Genomic DNA, 22,299 nt, shown 5'->3' on the forward strand with positions numbered 1-22,299 from the left:
ATTTAATTATCGCCGATCCTTGAAAATTTAGTTAGGGACTACTTCTTTCAGGTACTTTGTAATTGACTCTTATTTCTCCCCAAATGTTAGTTTTCTCCAGTTTCTGTATCAACCTCCCTCCAGAAATATCAAAGTAATTTCTCCCAAATGCTACAGTCTTTTCACTTCTAGACTTTTGCATAAACTCTTAAGTCTGTTCTTTCCTCTCCTCTCCCTTTACCTCACTCTCTTACCTTCCAACAGCTACCCTCTAGGACATTTCCATCTTTACCATAGCTATCACTTCCTCTCAGAAGTCTTCCTGAGCATCAAAGTCTTGATTTGATCCCTTTAATGTGATAACAAAATTAAACAATATAGTATTTAACATGTGCCAAACATTCTTCTAAGTATTTTGAATACATTAGATTGTTTAATCTTCACTGTAATGCTGTAAATTAAGCATGGCTATTATCCAGATTTTAGAGACAAGGAAAAGGAAGTATTGGGCTATTAATTAATTTGTTCCATGTTGAATATTAGCAAGTGGAAGAGACAGACTTTGCACCTAGGCAAGCTGTCATTGCTCGTGGTGTACTATAATTCTACATGCATTCTTCTATCATACATATTATCTGCTTACTTGCTATTATCATTCACCAGAATATAAACTCTATGAAAACTTATTCATTAGTGAATCCCTACCATCTATCATCTGCCCAACAGCTTTTGAACATATTTGATGCTCAAAAAATTTTTGATAAATGATAGAGACATAACTATGTGTTTCTCTTCTGTGTTCCCACAGCACTGTGGGAATGTCTATGCTTTTGCTGAAACTGTGCCATTATTTACTTATAGCCCTCTTGGCCTTATTGAATTCTAAGCCCCTCTAGGACAGAAAACTTTACTTATCCATCAATATGTCCCAAGTGAAGCACAGGTGTTCAATAAATGTTTGTTGAACAAATCTGTAAATAATACCAGTGGAAGAAATGAATGTAAGTGTTTTTTTTTTTTGGATAGATTTCAATAATCCCCTTCTATGTGTACATCTATGTGGCTGCAGGAAAATATTTATTATATAGTACTCATGTTAATCACCTGTTTTTGAGACTTCTATTTTATTGTAAATGAGGATGATTCTGAAATAACTCTTTCTCCTCTAGAGTACTAAAATGTTTATGAATCTTTAATTCTCTTCAAGTACTTTATGACTATTCAAAAACACAACAAAATACATTTTAATAATCTTCTAAAAATATCTTCTAAATGTTCAATACTATATTGCCACAAGGAGTTAAAGAAAAGCAGAAGATATATCTCTTGCCCACAAGGACAATGCAATACAGAAGTTAGCTCCAGCATAAATAAATCTCTGCAAACATAAATGATAGAGACATACTTATGCTCCTATTGACATGGCAAGATACACACAGGTGCGGAATATCTGGAAGGGAGCAGACACAGGTGGATCTAGTTTGACAAGTTTTCTAAGAATTGATCAAGTGGAAACTTGAAGGAGGGTTTTATACATTTAAGAAAGGTGTATGACCCAAAAAGGGTAGTAAAAACATACTGTAACAGCTCATGGAGAATAATTTGAAATATTTTCATTTTTTAAAGTATTTATAACAAGTTATAAGGTTGTATATAACAGCTTGACCTCCTACTCAGAGTTGAACTCATAAAAGTCTGCTTTGACAAATAGTCCAGGCATGGGCTTAATTTTTATTTTTTATTGCCCCACTGTGCTTGTATTTCCACATATCCTCAGCAGAATCCCACATATCTTTCTACCTCTGCTCCTTGAGATTTCTTCCCTTTTCTTTTATCCTCTTTCTTATTTTAACACTATTTTTTGGCTTTTTTAATTCCATGGAGAACAACTTCAGGAACTTTCAGCGATCACCTCCTGCATTTCCAGTACCCTATTAGCTCATCTCACTTAAAAACCTTCTCCTTGAAGAAAGAAAGTAGGTCTCAATGCCTTGAATCATAAGTATTTTGACATCTAATATTAAATTAAATAAGTATGGATATTTTATAAATGTGAAATATATATACACTGTATTTTCACATAATTGGACTAATTTTAAGGGCTCATCACATAGCATGTGTTACACACTGGAAAAGAATAAACTGAATGAGAAAAGATGATTAATTTCAAAATATGGTAGATATCTTTAACAGAATTTTCTATTTGAATCTTCTCCGGGGGCCATTATGAACTTGATTTGAATAAACCAAAACTTTCCCTAAAGAAATCTCAATTTCCTACTTTGTTGAGAAGTTTCATTTACATAGTCTTCTCATAAAGCATTATCTTCAACCTGAGTTTGATGGCGAAGTCGCATTGCCTCACATTAACAATATCCTTTTATTGGAACCTTATCTTTAGTGCATGCCTCTACATATAGCAGTCCGTAAGAAATGGAATAAATAAAGTCTATAGACACAGCCTGCAGGTATAAAACAAAGAGGAGAAAAAGCCCCCCTGTTGTGCTTTCACCTGGCCTTTCTTTGCATGCCCTTGGTGTTACAACATCTAATCTGGATTTTATTCCTTCCCTTTGTCAGGAGAGGATCAAATCTGGATTCTTCTCTGGTACACTGCTTATCAGGAAAAGACAGAATTATAAAAAATGATCCAAGCATCGTTCTTCTCCTTTCTGAAACCCCTTGGGTCTATGACATTCCAGCCGCAACCCTAATTCATCATTTGATTTGATTTTCTTATTCTTAACTATCATTTTCTTATTTCTTTATGCAGATTAGGAACAATAGTACATATGTGCAGCTAGCACTGGGAAAGTATTTTTCCATTTATTCCTGGGAGAAAGACATTTTACTGCCCAACCAAAAGGCAAAGTGAAGAATCAGATTTATTTATAGTTATATTGCTACATTAGTTAATATGGGAGTGGGGCGGGGGCGGGGGGAATCCCTGGGTAGCTCAGCGGTTTAGCGCCTGCCCTCAGCCCAGGGCGTGATCCTGAAGTCCTGGGACTGAGTCCCAAACATCAGGCTCCCTGCATGGAGCCTGCTTCTCCCTCTACCTGTGTCTCTGTCTCTCTCTCCCTCTGATGAATAAATAAATAAAATCTTTAAAAAAATATATGGGGGGAAGAAAGGAAGAAATGTTGACCCTTTGTATAAATAATAGGTAATAACATAAAAGCTAACATTTATTGAATGTGCCAAATACTGTTTTAACTAGAGCTTTGTGTTATCTCTTTATATGTGGCAGGTACTCTGAATTGGAGTCCTCATCTATGCTCCCCAGAAACTGAGGCTCTGTAGGTTTCAGGCACTTTCTCAGTAACTCTCAGCTATTGAGCAGGAGAACTAGATTTGAGCTTATGTCCATCTGGCTCCATAATGTGTATTCCTAAACAGCATGCTACATCACCCCATATTTAATACCCCAAGCCTCAAAAGGACTTTACTATTACGCATCGCTTAAATTATGTATTCTACTAAGTTCTCTATAATTACACTTAAAGTGAAATTTAATAACTTTTGAAGCATAATTTAAGGATGAAACACAATAAACGGAATAAGCTGTGTATCTTATTAGGATGTTCAATGTTCAAATGGATTTTTTAATTTGGAAAAAATTTTTATATAATTTTTACTGAAATTTCTTGTAATACATCCCCACCAATCTTAATAGTCTCCTCAGCATTATTCCACTTTGGGTGTCTCCTTGACTCATCTGTAATTATTTTCTATTATTTTAATCTGTGATTTTTGTTCATACACACTCCAACATCTAAAAATATATTTAAATATTTTGGCTTCTTATGATATTCTTCCCAGGGAAGTGTTTATTTTCTTTTTCATATTTTTGAAGGATCTCAAAGGATGAAAGAAATACATATTTGCTCAGCCTAATATCTTGAAATAGAGGTTTTATGTATTTTTTTTATTTTTTTATTTTTTTATGTATTTTTTAAATGACAATTATTAAAAGACTATTACAGGTATATTGAATACTTAGTATTGACACTTAATTCAATACTGAATTAATTCAGTAATTAATTCACTTAATTCTACTCTTTATTTTTGGGTTTCTGTATTTTCTCACTTAAAAAGGAAAATTAAACTTCATTGCATCAACTAAACTAACTTAACTCTTTCCCCCTCTACCTCAGGCCTCTTTGCTGGATTTGATAGCACAGAATATGTTTCACAACCAACAGGGTTGGCAATACAAATATGAGTAAAAATAGGATTAAAAATTATTTTAAGATATTCTTGAAAAGAACAGTGTATGACTATAGGAATTTGTAACATGTGGAGTTAGGTGAAAACTGATTTTTATAGTATGACTGAACAATTCAAATGAGAGCTTTACAAATCCACTGTTAGGGCTAATTTCATGATTAATTAAAAAATATTAGTGGGGGCACTTGGATGGCTCAGTCAGGTAAATGTCCAACTCTTGTTTTTAGCTCAGGTCATTATCTCAGAGTTGTGAGATGGAGACCTAGTCAGGCTCTGCCCTGGGTGGCAAGCCTCCTTAAGATTCTCACTCTCTCTTTCCCTCTCTCTCATTTCTTCTGCCCCTCCCCCAACCCTTCTTTCCTCTAAAAAAGAAAAATAGTGGCAATAATTCTGATATAATTTCAAATAATTGATGGTCAAGTAAATTTATTATCAACTGCTTCTTTTAATCATTACTGTCATATAACTCTGCTTAGTCATTATTTTCTAGTATATTTTCTGAGATTTGAAATATTCCTGTGTCTGAGGATGGCTACGTGAATGCAGAACATGTCTGCGTCTTATGACTAGGTACATCATTTCAATGGTCAGGTTTTTGTTTTTCTTTTTGTGTTTCAGTTTGTTTTTGCTGTGAACCTTTAAAAATTATTTATTTTTATTTAAATTCCAGTTAGCTATCATACAGCGTTCTACTAGTTTTAGGTGTACAATATAGTGATTCAATAGTTCCATACATCACCCAAGGCTCTTCAGGACAAGTTCCCCCCTTTTACCCCCACTACTATTTCATCCATCCCCACCCCCCCTCGCCCTCTGGTAACCATTAGTTTGTTCTCAATAGTTAAGAGTCTGTTTCTTGGCTTGTCTTTCTTTTTCTCCTTTGTTCATTTGTTTTGTTTCTTAAATTCCACACATGAGTGAAATCATATGGTATCTGTCTTTCTCTGACTGACTTATTTCACTTGACATTATACTTTCTAGCTTCATCCATGTTGTTACTCTATGGTCAGTTTGTATATGAATTAAATCATGGTCCAGGCCCACCGACATACTCTCAGACCTCTGTAGTTACATCACTGCCCTTAGGGGTGCTCCTTTCTTTTGTACCACTCTCAAACAAAAGTGCTATTGTGACTTTTCCTTAATTTTCCTTCATATAAATAAGTTTTATAAGAACTCCTGGAAAAGTTTTAATAAGAACTCCTGGAAAGGATCAAGCAAGCAGATATATCTACAACTGGCTACTGTTTGTAGTCAGAGATGTCTGCAGTTTACAGACAATACCCTATTCTTGTGAGGAGTTTGCCATCCTGATGTAGAAAATTAATTTGTTAAAGATTAATGAACAGTGAAACTCCTTCCCTCCTCAACACCTGCTCCTCTTTACTAGACAAGTGGAAAGGTAGAAATGGGACAGGTATCATTCAAACCAGTCACTATTCACTTGTTTCTAAATTGTAGCTGCTTATGTAACTAATATTGACTGTTTACTTGTTTAATTTTCTCTTGGTATTTGGAGTCTCTGAAGTCTGTATGAGACCTCTGCAGGCCTCTTGCCACATACTATCCTCATCTGAGAGATCCTACTTGGACACAACCTCATTTATTCTCCCTTAGCTCTCCCGCCAGAGCACATGCTTCTGGGATTTCCTTGCCCAACATTATTCTATGGAGCACAGGCAGCAGAGCCCAAGCACAGTTACTTCTCCAGGGGCTCACTTCATCCATATTAAGCCCATATACATCTTTATCCTCTTCTTGACAATGCCATCTCTCTTTGCTCCCATATGAAAGAGGGACAGTTTAGCAAGTGCACAATTTCTGTGGATGTCAAGGAGAGAAGAGAATGGCGTTCTCTTGATTCCCTCCTTCCCATGAGTACCCGTCTCTCTTTTCCCTTGACACTTCTCTTCACAAACACCTCTCTAAGGGACAAGTCCAAAGACCCATTCCTTTTCTTGGTCTGTTGGAGAGTGGCAGTATGTTAATGGCTGCAGGACCAATTTTATATCCTCTAAGCCTTAGTAAAGATGGCTAGGTTCAAATGTTTATGGGTTTCAAGTAGACTTTCTCAGCACATATTATTTTCTGGTTTTAGTACAATCCTGAAAAACTTTAATGTCAGTGGTTGAAATACATCTGATCATTCTCCAAGTATTTAACTGGTTCTCTGATATTCTCCTCAGATTACATTAACTGTCATGTTTCCATCCTGTTTATTTTCAACCTTTAATGGATCAATTTTCTATAGTGTAAGGCCAGTGAGTTTGTATGTTATTCCTACTCAGCCATAATTTCTTGAGATTTTACTATGATGAAATGATTTCTGTTCTTTTTCAAAGGTGCTCTGCTATTGCCTTTCCTAAGGTATTTAGTGTTTAAGAAAAAGAACACTAAGTAAAATATCTTTCTTTTCTCATGCAGCATATATTCCCGACGTAGAGAAATTATGTATTACCTTGAAAATAATGCCTTATGTTTTTTTCTAAAAATACTGATGATTTAGTTTTCTAAATTCTACTTTGATATTGTTTTCACTATGAGATTCACAAATGGAGAACTGCCCAAGTAATCATTTCCAAAGCACTGTAATCTCTAACTTTGAAAAGAGATATGTTCAAATTTTTTATGGCATATTATCTTTTCAGCAAAATATTTTAAGTAAAATGGTGAGAACATAATATAGTCAAAGAAAGCAATTTGTGTGAGAGATCATACATTATCACATGGGAAAACAGTATATGACACACTTTACATACAATATAGGCACGAGATGTTTTGTTAGAGTTGCTGAAGCAAAAGAGTTCTACCTTTGTTTTTACTTGTTTGATCTTACAAGGAATCTGAGTCATTCAACTGAGCTATCAAAGTATGTTCTCTCTCTGAATATTGTAAGGTTTTGTTTTTCCTCACTAATCATTATACTTCCCACTTGCTAGCAGTTCAATCAATACAGTTTCTTCTCTAGATGGATTTTAAAAGGTGAATCTTGATTTCAATAAATGCTTTGTAGAACCAAAGACTTCTAGAGCATGCCTATGCACAGGGCAACTTTACAATTGATCCTCACTCTTGTAAGGCTTAGAAGTTATTGAGAATGCCTTAAAGATAGACAACCCATAATTAAAAGATGCTATTCCAATGACAATAACTATTACTGAGTATTTAAGAAAAGCTCAATTGAGTATCCATTTAGTCATTATGACAGTATGTATATTAGTGGTATAAAACAGGGAAATCATAGATAATTATATTTAATTTTAGCATATTATTTTTCTCTCTTGGACTTGCTATATAGTCAAATATGTAAAAAGTGTGAGAATTTGGAGAATCTGAAAAATCACATTGACTTAGGGGTACTTGGCTATTTGTGTCCTAACTCAGATTCTTTCTGTTATCTTAACCTAAGAAAAACACTATTACATGTGGATTATTGAAAAAAATTAGATTTATTAGATCTTTTAAGGTTAGTGATAATAATAATGTAAGTTGTACATAAATAACCTTTATTTGAATAGTATTTCATATCTATCATTGATTTGATTTCTATATTATTAATATTGACAATAATAGCTACTGTTTCCAAGTATTTACTTGGTTTTAGACAATTTATACAGAAGAATTTAGGAGATTTTCTTTATAGGAAATTTTTAGGAAAAACCCATAATAACCATGAGGCACAGATACTGAGTTCTATACTGTTATTGCACTTTTAGAAAGTCGTACAGCTGAGATTATAAACTACATTTTACTGACTCTGACCAATATACTATATATTTCTTATCCCTGTTTCTGAGAAGAAAGCAAGATCATTATTATCATCCATTCAGTTGGTGAGACTCCATGGTTAGGAAAATCTCACAGGCTTTGGATAAATAATCTTAGTTCAAGCTACACCCCAATATTGCCCTTCTTTAGTTATGCAGATAGTGGATGTGAGGTTAGATCTTACTCAGTCTGAAGACCCGAAATCTTTTACAGCATAAGAAAGGTATATAAATAATAACAGAAGACAAATATATCTATTTGCAAATGTGCAGAATCTCGAAGAGAAGTCAAGTCATATGGTAAGAACTTTATTCATTCACCTCATAATTTGTTAATAAATTGTGATTAACAATATCTTGAATAGTTGCATTTAAATTCATTTTTTCTCATATTTTTAAGGAATACCACCTTAGAACCACAAAAGTTTTTTAACTTTTTAGAAAATCTCTTTATATTATAAACATCAACTACTCATGTAGATGCTTTGAAGAACTTCAGATAACCAAATAAATCCCATTTATTTCCCACTTGTTCTTAATGGCTTATAATATAGTATAATGATATTGTGTCCAGTTTCTCTCTTTTCCACTTCATTATATAACAACTCCATTCTTTTTACACAATAAGAAACATAATTAGACTCTCTGCCTTTTTCCCTTTAGAAGGCTAGAATATAAATATTATCCTCATCATAAAAAGAATTGTCTTTAGAAAAAAATCTTTTACATCTTCAAAAAAAAGTCTATGAAGTTACAACCATTAAAGAGAATTTTCCCTACTTTGGTTCTTGTTAGAAGGATTAAAGACACACCCCTTAGCACAATTTAGTATGCATTCTGCTATTCTGTACTTAAAAACATATATCTTGCTTTCCCCACTGCTCTTTCATATTGTGCAATAAGAAAATATAGCATACTGCATTCAGCATGATGTCAAGAGCCTGAAACCAGGAAGGCAGAGACATGAAGCTATTAAGATATAAAATATGTTAAAAAAGATATAAAATATGTAATCTTAACAATGTTCTTTACTTTGAATGCATTCTTGTGGGGATTTCCCAACACATCTGCCTTTGCTCATTGAGCTTCACAGGAGTAATAGTGTGGAGCGGAAAGAGTTATGGGCCAAGAGCTTGAAATCTTGGGTCAAGTTCAAGCTTAGCCTTACATTCATTCAAAACTTTTTGATGGGAATAATTGTGCATGGACCTTGTTTTATTCCCATTTTCTCATGTAGAATTTGGCATGGGATAAGGACTAAATAACTATTTGTTGAATGAATAAACACATGAGCTCAGACAAACTATGAATATTCTCTGAGTCACAGATTCCTCACTAGAAAAATAGAAATCATAACATCTGAACTGTGATGGCAATAAGAAAGTATATGTCTGATTTGTGTGTATACATTAAACTATTGTACATGAAAATATTCTGTAATCTGTGTAAGCTAAAAAGTAAATGCAAATGTAAAAAATATTTTATTAATACTAGAATCCTTGTTGAAGACAGAGTGATGGAAATGAGCACTTTATGATACTCACTATGATAAATATCAGAAAACTGTAAATCCAAAGTAAAGTTTATAAATACAAAGTGAGAATGCTACTATGCTTCTAGTTTGTAATAAGCCTTCCTGACTTGAATAGTACACATCTGTTCCCTGAGAGGCAACTTAAATACTATTTAATGCTGTCAATAGGATATTCAAGAGAAGAATTTAATGTTTTGCATGTCAAACAGAGATGTTCCTCTCATAGTGCATTGCCATTAAATACTGGCATCAATCAGAGATTCAGTAAAGAGTTTAACATTTGGAATATTTTTAAAGTTAAAAAACTCACAGTGACTGGTAGAGGCAAGTCAAAGATGAGGCATGGGGCAGTCCATCTGTGGTGCAGGCAATCCATGAGGTACACTGTCTGTAGAGAATTTAAACACAATAATAAAGTTTGACTTGTTTAGTTTGACAACTAAAGTTGTCTGCTTTTTATTAACACCATGCCTTAAGTCAATGATAAAATTTTCCTTCCAGAAAAAATTCTGTGTTGTTCTAAGTTCAAACAATCGCTACAATTACTACTGAGTTTTAATAGTATATATGTAAGATTCAAATTAGCACATTTGTGTTACTTATCCTCTAGTAAACACTGTATTCTACATGGAATTTAATTCTCAGTTTTATAGCTGGACTTAATACATGCATTTGTTTCCAGATGAGTTCATAAAGATTCGGAATCATTTGAGATCTCTCACAGTTCATGTCTCACTTTAAACAACAGAGTAGAAATAAATAATGATAGTCTAGTGATATAAATATAAATATAAATATAAATAAATATAAAATGATAGAACAAAACTTTAGTTGGTCATCTGGGTTTTTATCTGAGTTTAAAATATCCGTTCTTAAGAATTGATCCTGGGACACTTGGGTGGTTAAGCGACAGAATCTTGATTTCAGTGCAGGTCATGATCTCAGGGTCATGGAATCAAGCCTTGTGGGCTCCCCTGAGATTCTGATTAAGGTTTCTTATTCTCTCTCATGTAAATAAAATAATATTTTTTAAAAGAATTGATCCTAAAGAAACAACAATGTACAGTAATATTGCACTTTCTGGAATTTATTGTAAAACAGGATTTTTATCTGTGTATGCCAAATTTTCCTTATATTTTTGATATTTTAAAAATGATATATATCCATTATGTGAAAAAAACATTTTTTGGAATTAAAATTAATGAAAAGTGTTTGTCAATTAACTATGAGCAGAATTAGAATTACAAATCTGGTTATGTTGCCAATTGACCACAAATATTTTAAGATAATCCTGATAAAGGCACTGGAAAATCTGCAGATTAAGACTTGCAAACCGAAAATTTAAAGTGATTACAATTTATTACAGCTGTAGACCAACATATGTGTAAGATACATTCCCATTCTTTAAAAGATACAGTAATAACTAAAAAAAAATACTAACCTACTACATTATTCTCTATTTTGACTATAATATTTCCATATTTGTATTCTTTAATTTTTTTTACAACATCATACACACACACACACAACATTTAGTAAAATAAAACCCTTACTGTCTGTGTTCTCTTTTTTGGCCTTTATTTTTATATATTTCATTTCATGATTATTGTTTGATAATAATCTATTCAGGGTGTCACCTATGCTAGGTATGACACTGGTGATGACTCCTGTCCCACAGATTGTCAGATGAAGAAAAGAATGTTGAAGTTGAGTGTCACTTTACATGGAAGCAATGAGATGTTTTTTAGTGGATATATTCAGTTCTCAATTGAGCTTGATATAGTAGAAAGGGAAAATTTTAAAGTTTTCTCCTGTGTTTGTACATACAAGTGTGTGGAGTAGGGATGACAATGAGATAACTAGAGAGGGGAATGTTCCCCAGATCTTGGTTTGGAATTTCTGCTCATTGAAAGATGTTATTGAGAGCATAAAAAATATAAGCCAGAGTGGAGAAGCGTATTTGTAATACATGTAAACCACAAAGGACTCACATCTAGTATGTATAAGGTATCCTCATAAACCAACAGAAAATAAGAAAACACAAATGAGAAAACATTTGATCAGGATATCCAAATGGCTAACATACACATAAACAAAAGTCCAATGCCATTGATATAAAGGGAATATAAATTAAAACCACAATATGATATCATTACAAGTTCATTACCTTAAATTAAAGGAAAATACAACATATTGACAATATCATTGTTGGCAAAAATGCTGAATAGCTAGAATTAATATAGACATAGTAAGTATATACGAGCATAACTCTTTGGAAAATAATTTGCTGTTATCTATGGAAGTTGATCATATGATCCCTGTGACTCAGCAATTCCCTGTAAGAATGACCTCACTGTTCCATTCATAATAACTGAAAACTATATATAAAGAATGCAGTTATTCATCAACACTAGAATAAATGAATTATCTGTGGTGTATTAATAGAACTGTGTATCATATAGCAAAATTTACATTAAGTTCAAAACTGGGCAAAACTAATATAAAGAATTAGAAATCAGGGATCCCTGGGTGGCGCAGCGGTTTGGCGCCTGCCTTTGGCCCAGGGCGCGATCCTGGAGATCCGGGATCGAATCCCACGTCGGGCTCCCGGTGCATGGAGCCTGCTTCTCTCTCTGCCTCTCTCTCTCGCTCTCTCTCTGTGACTATCATAAATGAATAAAAAATTAAAAAAAAAAAAAGAATTAGAAATCATCACAGTATTTAATTTCGGGTGAAATACTGGTGTCTGGGAGGGATGTCAGGGAGAAATTTTGGTGTGCTAGTAATCGAACTGTTATAGCCATATTATACTTCAAAAAAGTATTTAATTAAGTTATAATATATTGCATTTACTTTAATTTTAATAACATAGCAAATCTAAACAAGAATTCCCCTTGCATAGCAGAGCCACATAGATCATAACTCTAATCTCTAATCACACTAAATATAAATTGACCTTGTAGCAAGCCTTGTTGTAATGCACTGGTATAGACTTTTATATTTTATCAAAAATCTTTTGAATATAAAGGTCATTAATAAGCCATTTAGATAAAATTGGATTTTCAAATTGTTAGTGGAAAAAATCTATTACATTTGTTTCTTATATGGTGATTTAGTATCTCATTCACAACTTAATCATTATCTCACATAGAATTACTAGATTGCCTAGTGGAATTACCAGTTAAAGAGATGTAAAGAATACATGTGCTACATTATTCTTCACATTTCCTTTATGAGTTTTCACAGATGTCTTGAAATATACATTAGGGACAATTGCTTTGCCAGGCACATGATTAATGCTTTTAAATCAAGAGCCTATTGAGGTTATATCATACCTATACTATGTGGATGTTTTCTAATTAGATATACACTATTATTTGTTATAAACCAATTTTGTGGATGTTTTCTAATTAGATATACACTATTATTTGTTATAAATCAATTTTATTTCCTTTAAAGAAAACACAAACAGGCAAATTCTCTAAGTAAAAAAATCCCTAAATTTTCTTCAAGGGCAGAGAATAAGGAAATGGTATTAATGTAGTATAATGGCAAAAAAATATAAATTTCTGCCTTTTTTTTGATTTACTAGAGTTTTGTAGTGTTTAATATCCATAGAAGTCAATGTTATCATGACTACAAATCTTATGTGAAATTTAATCAAATATGAAATTACTATAAGCTACTGGTGACTTAAGTCATAATCTCCCACATCTATATTGTTTGAATAAACATACTTACAAATTTATCTACATTAAAAAAAATTTTTTTTTTATTTTATTTTTTTTATTGGTGTTCAATTTACTAACATACAGAATAACACCCAGTGCCCGTCACCCATTCACTCCCACCCCCCGCCCTCCTCCCCTTCTACCACCCCTAGTTCGTTTCCCAGAGTTAGCAGTCTTTACGTTCTGTCTCCCTTTCTGATATTTCCCACACATTTCTTCTCCCTTCCCTTATTTTCCCTTTCACTATTATTTATATTCCCCAAATGAATGAGAACATATAATGTTTGTCCTTCTCCGACTGACTTACTTCACTCAGCATAATACCCTCCAGTTCCATCCACGTTGAAGCAAATGGTGGGTATTTGTCATTTCTAATAGCTGAGTAATATTCCATTGTATACATAAACCACATCTTCTTTATCCATTCATCTTTCGTTGGACACCGAGGCTCCAAAAAAATTTTTAAACAGAAAAAAAGTTTACTAACCAAAACAGTGAAATTCTCAAAGTCTTGACAGACAATTTAAGGTTAATAAATTGTACCTTTTGATCAAACGAGATTTTCAAGACAATGTCTATAAAGATACTGTTAGTTCTCACATCATTTAACTAAAAATAATAGAAATAACCATCAAGAAAAATAACTCTCTAAACATGTAGTGTTGACTGCTAGTATCTCTTTCAGGGTAACATTTAGAGTTTTTGTTCCTATGTTCTTTTCTCTGTGCCTTCTTTCTCTTCTTGAATGTAGTTAAGCTAATTTTCTATTGTTACCTTAGAGCCTAATATTAAATTGTATTACTAACTCCAGAAAGAGTCTATAAAGTTGAAAATCCACAGGGATTTCATTTTTTGCTCCGTTATTATCTATATGACTTTTGGTTGTATCATATGAGAGTTGATAGGGTTTTAGGGACTCTGTTATGTCCAATGTTGCTTCTGAGGTAAGGTGTATGTTTCTCAAGTTATAAGGTTCAGAAAGTCTCTTTATTCAACAGCTCTGCAATTCTGTTGCTAGTTGGTACCACCACTCTTCACTGAACACTGGCTAACTATGAAGCCAGCAACCTGGGTTTCTGACTTAATGGACTTGTAAGTTATTTAGTATAAGGAACATGTTCCTTTTGACTTGCTTTCCATGATGTTTTTATCTTTGTAACAAAATGACCTGTAAGGCTTTGATTATTAATATTTCTTTTGGAACTGGAAAAACGTGATATAAAAGTCATCAACTCGCCTTAGGAACACACTTTGAAGCATCATCACTACAATCATTGTGATTTAAAAATGTAATAAGAAAAGGCTTGAGTTTAGTTGTAAGTTTTATTTTAACACTTTTAATATCAATATATAAAAGCCAAGTGAAATTATTGATTTTAGAAAAAGATGAATTTCCATGGAAAAAAATTGTCAAAAGAAGACAGAAAAGATAATAGTTTAAAATGTTTGCTTTGATACAAATCAAAGGATCACAATGCTTGCTCTTCTCATTCTGTTACACCTAGGCTCATGGAAAGACAACATTTAAAAAAAAATTATCTACCAGCTACTACTAGAGAAGTATGATTGGGTAAGAAGTTCATTTTCTTCCACAGTATGTAATATTGTTACTAATGATAATTTACTTCAATTTCCATCAACTATGCCCTTACAAAGAAACATTTATATATACCACTGGATAGGTTGCAGGTTTCTATTAACAAAGAACATTCTGCAATACAAAAAGCAATTTTAAAAAGTCTTGAATCTGTTATAACTTTCAATATTGTTATTTTCACTAATTAGATTTCCATCTCTTGAAAAAGAATAATATATATCTCAATCTTATTTTTAGATTTAATTATTCATTTGAGAGAGAGAGAGCCATGCATGCATGCTAGGAGAGGGGCAGAGGAAGAGGGAGAGGAGAGAAGCAGACTTCCCACTGAGCACAGAGCCTGATGCAGGGCTTCATCTTATGACCCTGAGATCATGACCTGAGCTGAAATAGAGTCAGATGCTCAACTGACTGAACCACCCAGGCACCTCTGTAATTGTTATTTTTATAGATCATGTTTCTTAATGCCAGTATAAAAAAGTTAATATATTTTAAAAAATTACTTTTAAATATTTAAAATTTAAATTTTAAAAATTAAAAAATTTTTAGAAATCTAACCAAATTTGCCTCATAAAATTCTAAAATTTCAAAATATGTTTAGGACACAAAAAATATGGCTTTGGGATGTCTAAATGGTTCAGCGGTGAGCGTCAGCCTTCAGCTCAGGGCCTGATCCTGTGCTCTAGGATCAAGTCCCACATCAGGCTCTTTGTGGGGAGCCTGCCTCTCCCTCTGCCTAAGTCTGTGCCTCTCTGTGTTCCTCATGAATAAATACATTAAAAATATTTTTTAAATGTGGTTTTAAATAAATTATCCCAAATAATAAACTATTAACTTATTATTCCTGGTGAAAATTGGGGTACTATTAGCAAAAGATTCCCATTAAAAAGTTAGTAAATTCTTTGTTTCTTTTTTTATTCTTCTTCTTTTTCTTTTTTCCTTCCTAACTACAAGCTCACAATCAGTTACATCTTGTCTGGAAATCATTTGCAATTGGGAAATGAAAGGTATGTCTTTTTATCCTGAAATGTACTGGCAGGAAAGTAAAACACCATAGTGTTGCAGGTAAAATGAGTAAATCTGATACTCTGATATACTTTAAGAAAAAGTATTGAAAACTGACTTTGCTTGGTATGGTATTAAATAGAGTGGACATGTTGATTTTGTATGTTTATTTATGTATTTTTTGATATATTTAATTTTTAGGTTTAAGTCAATGAACTTAATGAATCGGATTTTTTAAAAATTTCAACTGAATAGATAAAAAGAAAGAAGGAAAGATAGAAAGGAAGAAAGAGGAAGAGGAAAGAGAAAGAAAGAAAGAAAGAAAGAAAGAAAGAAAGAAAGAAAGAAAGAAAGAAAGAAAGAAAGAAAGAAAGAAAGAAAGAGAGGGACTTTTAAAAACACAACCACAGAGGCACCTAGGTGGCTCAGTTGGCTGAGTGTCAACCTCTTGATTTCAGCTCAGGTCATGATCTCAGGTAGGTTCGTGAAGGAGCTTCTCCCACTCTCAGGCTCTGTGTTCAGTGGGCAGAGTCTAAGATTCTCTCCCTCTACTCCTTACCTCTTTAACATGTGTGGGTGTGCTCTCTCTCTCTCTGTCTCTCAAAAAAATAAAAATAAAAAATAAAATACATAAAAACAATCACAATATATTATCAAATATGAAAATTAATATTTTCTTAATATCATCAAACACCCAGATTAAACAAAATAATTTAACTTGGATCCAAGTGAGATCAATATGTTCCTTAGGTCTCTTTTAATACTTATTTCAAATAATTAATATTTAATTATATATTTCCATACTATTTCTTTTTCTCTTGTAATTTATTGGTTGAAAAAAACTGAGTCACTTGATTCAAAGAATTTCCCAAAGCCTGGATTTTTCTGATACCAGCCTAACATTTTACATATTTCTTCACATTTTATAATTTCTGAAAATTGATAGGTAAATCTTGAAGCTTGATCTGATTTGTGGTAAGAGATTTCGTACATAGTAAGGTTTAATTTTGTTTTTAATACAACCTAAGCTAGACTTTGGATTTGCTGTTGACCATTATGATTACATACATTCTTATTCCTGAGTGCTAATGAAGTTCCTTCCTGATGAGAATAACTAAAATATCCTGTGGCAGAAAATTTAGGGAAGACACAAGTCCTCCTCATTCCAAGACTTATGTTTGTCTTAGGTGTGTAAGGTGATGAGATACCTGACGTTTCACTGGGATTGAGCATTGTTTTCATCAATGAGACCTGTTGAGCACTGGATCCTAATTAGCAGTGCTAAGGTGCTCTTTATATTTTCTATTTTCCTTAGTCCTAAAGTTTGGTTTATCTTGCCCTGTAATAAGCTTTTAGGAATTAAGGACGAAAAAAAAGAAAAAAGGAATTAAGGACGAACCTATGTCAACTTCATGCAAAGTAGTATTCAGGCAAAGTATAAATGTTCTTTTGCTCCTCAAATAATAGTTACTTTTACATAATGAACTAGGCACTGTGTTAGGAACTAAAGGTATAAACAACTGTGAAAACAGACATGATTCCTGTTTTTATGATATTACGGTCAAAAGAGGAAGAGACATAATAATCAAACAATTCTCCTAATTAATACACAACTACAAACTGAGAGAGCACTTTGAGGAGAAAGAACACTATTTAATAATATCATAAAGTGCAGGAACCAAATCCCAAGATAATGAAGACAGTACAGAGCCAGGCATATTTTGGAGGTGATAAATAGCCATTGGGATTTGTTTATGAAACATGCAAATATTTCTCATCCTTTTATTTTTTTTAAGACTGACTTTATTTATTTATTTATTTATTCATTCATTCATTCATTCATTCATTCATTCATGAGAGACACAGAGAGAGAGGCAGACACAGGCAGAAGCAGAGGGAGAAGCAGGACCCATGCAGGGAGCCTGACGTGGAACTCGATCCCGGGTCCCCAGGATCACATCCTGGGCTGAAGGCAGACGCTTAACTGGTGAGCCACCCAGGTGTCCCATTTCTCATCCTTTTAGGGAGGATATTAGTTGAGGGAGGAAATCCTATTAGTTGAGGGAGGATATCCTATTCCTGAAAAGAATTTGAGGGTCTCTGAGATGTAGTCCTCACACTTTTTTATTAGACATTGAATAAAATTATCTCTGCAAGTAAGAAAAGTATGGACTATTTGGCTTCTGTCTCAAAACTGATTATAGAAAAACATACCTCTCATCCTCATTGTTTGTCCTGATGGTCCATATTGGAAATACTGGGTAAGCAGAGAACTATATCTATTTACAAAAGGCTTTGACTTCTGGCTAGGTCTAAACATGACTTTAACTGCTGTTTGCAATACAAACTAAATGGTTTGGTGATTATATTAACCATACCAGTATCAAGCTTACTAACTTGCTTTGTCTAGAAATACAGAGAAATTTCTTATAAACCACATGTAAAGGAACCATGAATAACCATGTGCAAGACTATGAACACAAGCTGAACAGATTTAAAAATACAATTTTCCCTACACCATGAAGTGTTTCTCTACTTCAGCAATTCTTCATGTGAGAGAAAGAGCCACCAAAGATACTTCAACATAAAAGAACCACAATATTTTTTTTTTTGGTTATAAATGGGAAACAGAGGAAATAAGAAGACAGTATAGGAAATAATTTATGGAGAAAAAGAAAGCAAAGGAAAAATTTTTTACTCGGAAAATTTTGCAGCCTGATACCTGCCTTGCTCATGGAGAAGATAAGTAGTGACAGATGTGGCTTTGTTATAGAAAGAACTTAATGTCAAGCAGCTGAGCAACTATACTTCTTAAAGAAAATTAATCCTGAGCTGTCTTAATTGGACTCCTCTCCTCTCCTCTTTCCTCCTTAAATTTCCATCTGGAGTTTTCAGTAAATGATAGCAGTCTTGATGGGATCTAGTGGTCTCAGTGATTTTACAATCCCAGTTTTCCTGCTGGTAGTGTTCACAAACACTTTTTGTAAGTACCAGTGTCTGGGGTGGGGTGATTTATCTCAAAATATGGCCATTTATTTCATTAAAAGCTGACTAGGAATGATATATTATCATTTACATATGCATTCTCCTTTTGTCACTATATCTTTTCTGTCATACTTTTCTCAGGGAGTAATGAGTTATATAATAATATTAGTAGGGATAATTTATAAAAAGTAAAAATACCATTTTTATGTATTATATATTTACCTATGAAATTTTGAAATTCCTATATTATGAAAGCACTGTTATTTCAGGGGCCACTCCAGGCTAGTGAGTTACCACAGGAAAAATTGTGTTCCCATTGATGCCTCCTGGTTCTGGAAGGACCCATCTTCCACATTTTAGTGAAATGGTTCCTCATCTCTATGTGGTGTTGTCTGGTTCTCCATGTTTAATACTTTACTAGTGTGGCTTCCCATTTTCCTACCTATTAACTCTTTACAAGATGGTAAAAACTCCTCTTGGCATTCTAGATCAGTGTGTCCAAGAGAAGTATTATTGATGCCACATTCGTAATTCTAAACTTTCTAGTAACCACATTAACAAAAGTTAAAACAGTGAAATAAATTTTAATATTGTATTTTATTTAACCTAATGTATAAATATTATTTCAACTCATAATCAATGTAGAGATCATTCTTTTCATCATACAAAAGCTCCCAAATCTGTTTATATTTAACAGTTATAGCCCATCCTAATTTGAACTAGCCACCACATTTCAAGTGTACAATTGCCACATGTGCCCAATGGCTATCATATTTGAGAACATAGTTTTAGATTCTAGCAGCAGATTTGATTATTTCTCTCCTTTATATGGCCATGGGCCTAGATCAAGCAATTGAGTAATCAAGAATGCACAGAGAGACTTAGAAATGAGATGACCAGACCATGTCCTCACTTTAAAAAAAATCAAATAATGACCCTTTATTTTAAAGTTCATTCTGTCTTGGATCGAATTTACATCAGTCTCTAGGACTCAGTTCATAAACAGAGTATATGAAACTTCATTCTCAGTCTTGTTTCATTCCACATCTAGGTATGTGCTTTCCTTCTTCTTAGAACTCTTAAATGAAAAAAAAAAAAAAAAAGAACTCTTAAATGTCTAAATGTTGACAAAGCCCTTAAGATGTCCTCACTATGTTACTAGACAGAAATAAGAAAATCAGTAGGAAACAGAAGAGAATTCCAAACTCCATTGAGGCTGTGAATCATATAATCCATACACCGTGTCCACAGGTAATTAGTATGCTCACCATAAAAGCCAACACATGATCATTTTTATTCAGATAGACACAGATTTGAATCCTGCCTCTATCATCTGCTTGTTTCCAACATCTTCATCATAGAAACTCCCTCTGCTCTCAAATAGGAACAATAATAATGGTACTTGATATTAAGAATTGTAATTATAACCATACATTGAATATTTGCTTTGGGTCAGATTCTTTGCTACAGACTTCACATCAGTTATTTATTAAATGGATAAATACATCTCATTAAATGAAGTAAAATATGTAATGCTGCTAAGTTATATTGTCTTATCAACGTAATCACTACAATAAAAATATTAATAATCATTTCTTTATTATTTTTGGTCTGTCTTTAATATTTTAAACCAATGATAAAATATCAATTTTTGTCATAGAAAAGGAACCTCTAGTGACAAAAAATGTATATTATTGATTACATGAACCCCCAGGGCATAGCTTGTTAATTGCTTATGAACTTTGAGGGTTCAAATGTTCAATAGAGAATGAATAATGAATGAATAAGCCAAAAAGAAAGCATTTCTAAATTCAACAGTCAGGGTGTAAAATAGCAAGTGTATATAAATCATGCCATTTGGAGAGCTGAATTTACAAGACAGCCTCTAAAATTTGTTAAATCATACCAAAGCAGTACACACTGGATAGTCACTCAAAGAACCCAAAATTTTATTTAAATGGAGAGATTAGATTCATTGACAATGGGACCAATTTGACTCCTCATATTCCTCTTCTGCCCTCCCACTAAAACTAGGTCATGAGTGTCCCATCTGATTAATGACTGGAATAGCTTGACATACATAGTAGCAAATCCTGTAGGTCCAGAGAGATCTATATAAAAGGGGCTCTGCTATTTGCCAGCTTTTCGACTTGAAGATTCATGGAGTCTGCTTCCTTTTTTCCCCCAATCATACAAAAAATTAGTTTTCGCATGTGCCATATACATGTAAGTTAAATATAAAATACACCAAACAATTTCTGAGCAAATGTGGAATTAATGCTCTTTTGTATACACATTTCTAATTTAAATAATAATTCAAAACTATTCATTTTATTAGATACATCAAAATGTATTGACAGATATCAGCATTTCTGGGAAAAGTGGACACTCGTGTTAAAGAATGAAACTAGACTCCTATCTTACATCATTCACAAAAATTAACTTGAAATAAAGTTGAAATAATGCATATGAAATCTAAATAAAGTTGAATAATGCATATAAGACTTAGAGCACAAGCAACAAGAGTAAAAATAAACAAGTGGGACTATATCAAACTAAAAAGCTTTTGCACAGCAAAAGAAATGATCAACAAAATGAAAGACAACATACAGAATTGGAAAAATATTTGCAAATCATACATCTGATAAGGGGTTAATATCTCAAACATATAAAGAACTCCTATAATTCAACTGCAAAAAACCAAATAATCCAATTAAAAATGAGCAAGGGCGCAGCCTGAGTGGCTCAGTGGCTCAGTGCCGCCTTCAGCCCAGGGTGTGATCCTGGAAACCTGGGATCAGAGTCCCACATCAGGCTCCCTGCATGGAGCCTCTTCTCCCTCTGCCTGTGTCTCTGTCTCTCTCTGTGTCTGTCATGAATAAATAAATAAAACCTTTAAAATAAAATAAAATAAAAAAAGTGAGCAAGGGACTTAATAGACATTTCTCCAAGAAAGATACAAATGGCCAAGAGATACATGGAAAGATGCTCAGTATCATTAATCATTAGGAAAATACAAATCAAACTCAAAACAAGATATTACCTGAGGCCTGTTAGCATAGCCATTATCAAAAAGACAAATGCTGGTAAGGACGTAGAGAAAAGGGAAACTTTGGGGATGCCTGGGTGGTTCAGTCAGTTAAGTGTCTGCCTTAGGCTCAGGTCCTGATCTCAGGGTCCTAGAATGGAGCCCCACCTCATCTCAGGAATCCACCCTCAGGAGGAAGTCTGACTTGTCCCTCTGCCCATCCTCCTCCTCAAGCTCTCTTTCTCTCTCCCTCTCAAATACATAAATAAAATCTTTAAAAAAAAAAAAAAAGAAAAGGGAAATTTTGTGTGCTGTTGGTGAGACAGTAAACTGCTGCAGCCACTATAAAAACAGAATGGAGTTTCATTAAAAAATTAAAAATGGAATTACCATATAATCCAGCAATTTCACTTCTGAAAATATGTCCAAAGGAAACAAAAACA

General features: G+C 33.3%; 1 long non-coding RNA gene across 6 annotated transcripts in view; it reads left to right on the plus strand.

The window, feature by feature from the left end:
• LOC102156725 overlaps positions 1-22,299 on the plus strand; it is an 87,877-nt gene that overhangs the window by 1,551 nt on the left and 64,027 nt on the right. For 4 of the 6 annotated variants that reach the window (XR_005356553.1, XR_005356554.1, XR_005356552.1 and 1 more), the window contains 2 exons: positions 14,747-14,811; positions 15,793-15,845. This is a non-coding gene — a long non-coding RNA (uncharacterized LOC102156725). Of the gene's footprint in view, positions 1-1,863; positions 1,956-14,746; positions 14,812-15,792; positions 15,846-18,253; positions 19,943-22,299 lie in introns of those variants that run through there. The other 2 variants (XR_005356555.1, XR_005356556.1) reach the window with 2 other exon arrangements.

The sequence above is a fragment of the Canis lupus genome, chromosome 3 (assembly GCF_011100685.1).
Source record: "Canis lupus familiaris isolate Mischka breed German Shepherd chromosome 3, alternate assembly UU_Cfam_GSD_1.0, whole genome shotgun sequence".
Lineage (NCBI taxonomy): Eukaryota > Metazoa > Chordata > Mammalia > Carnivora > Canidae > Canis > Canis lupus.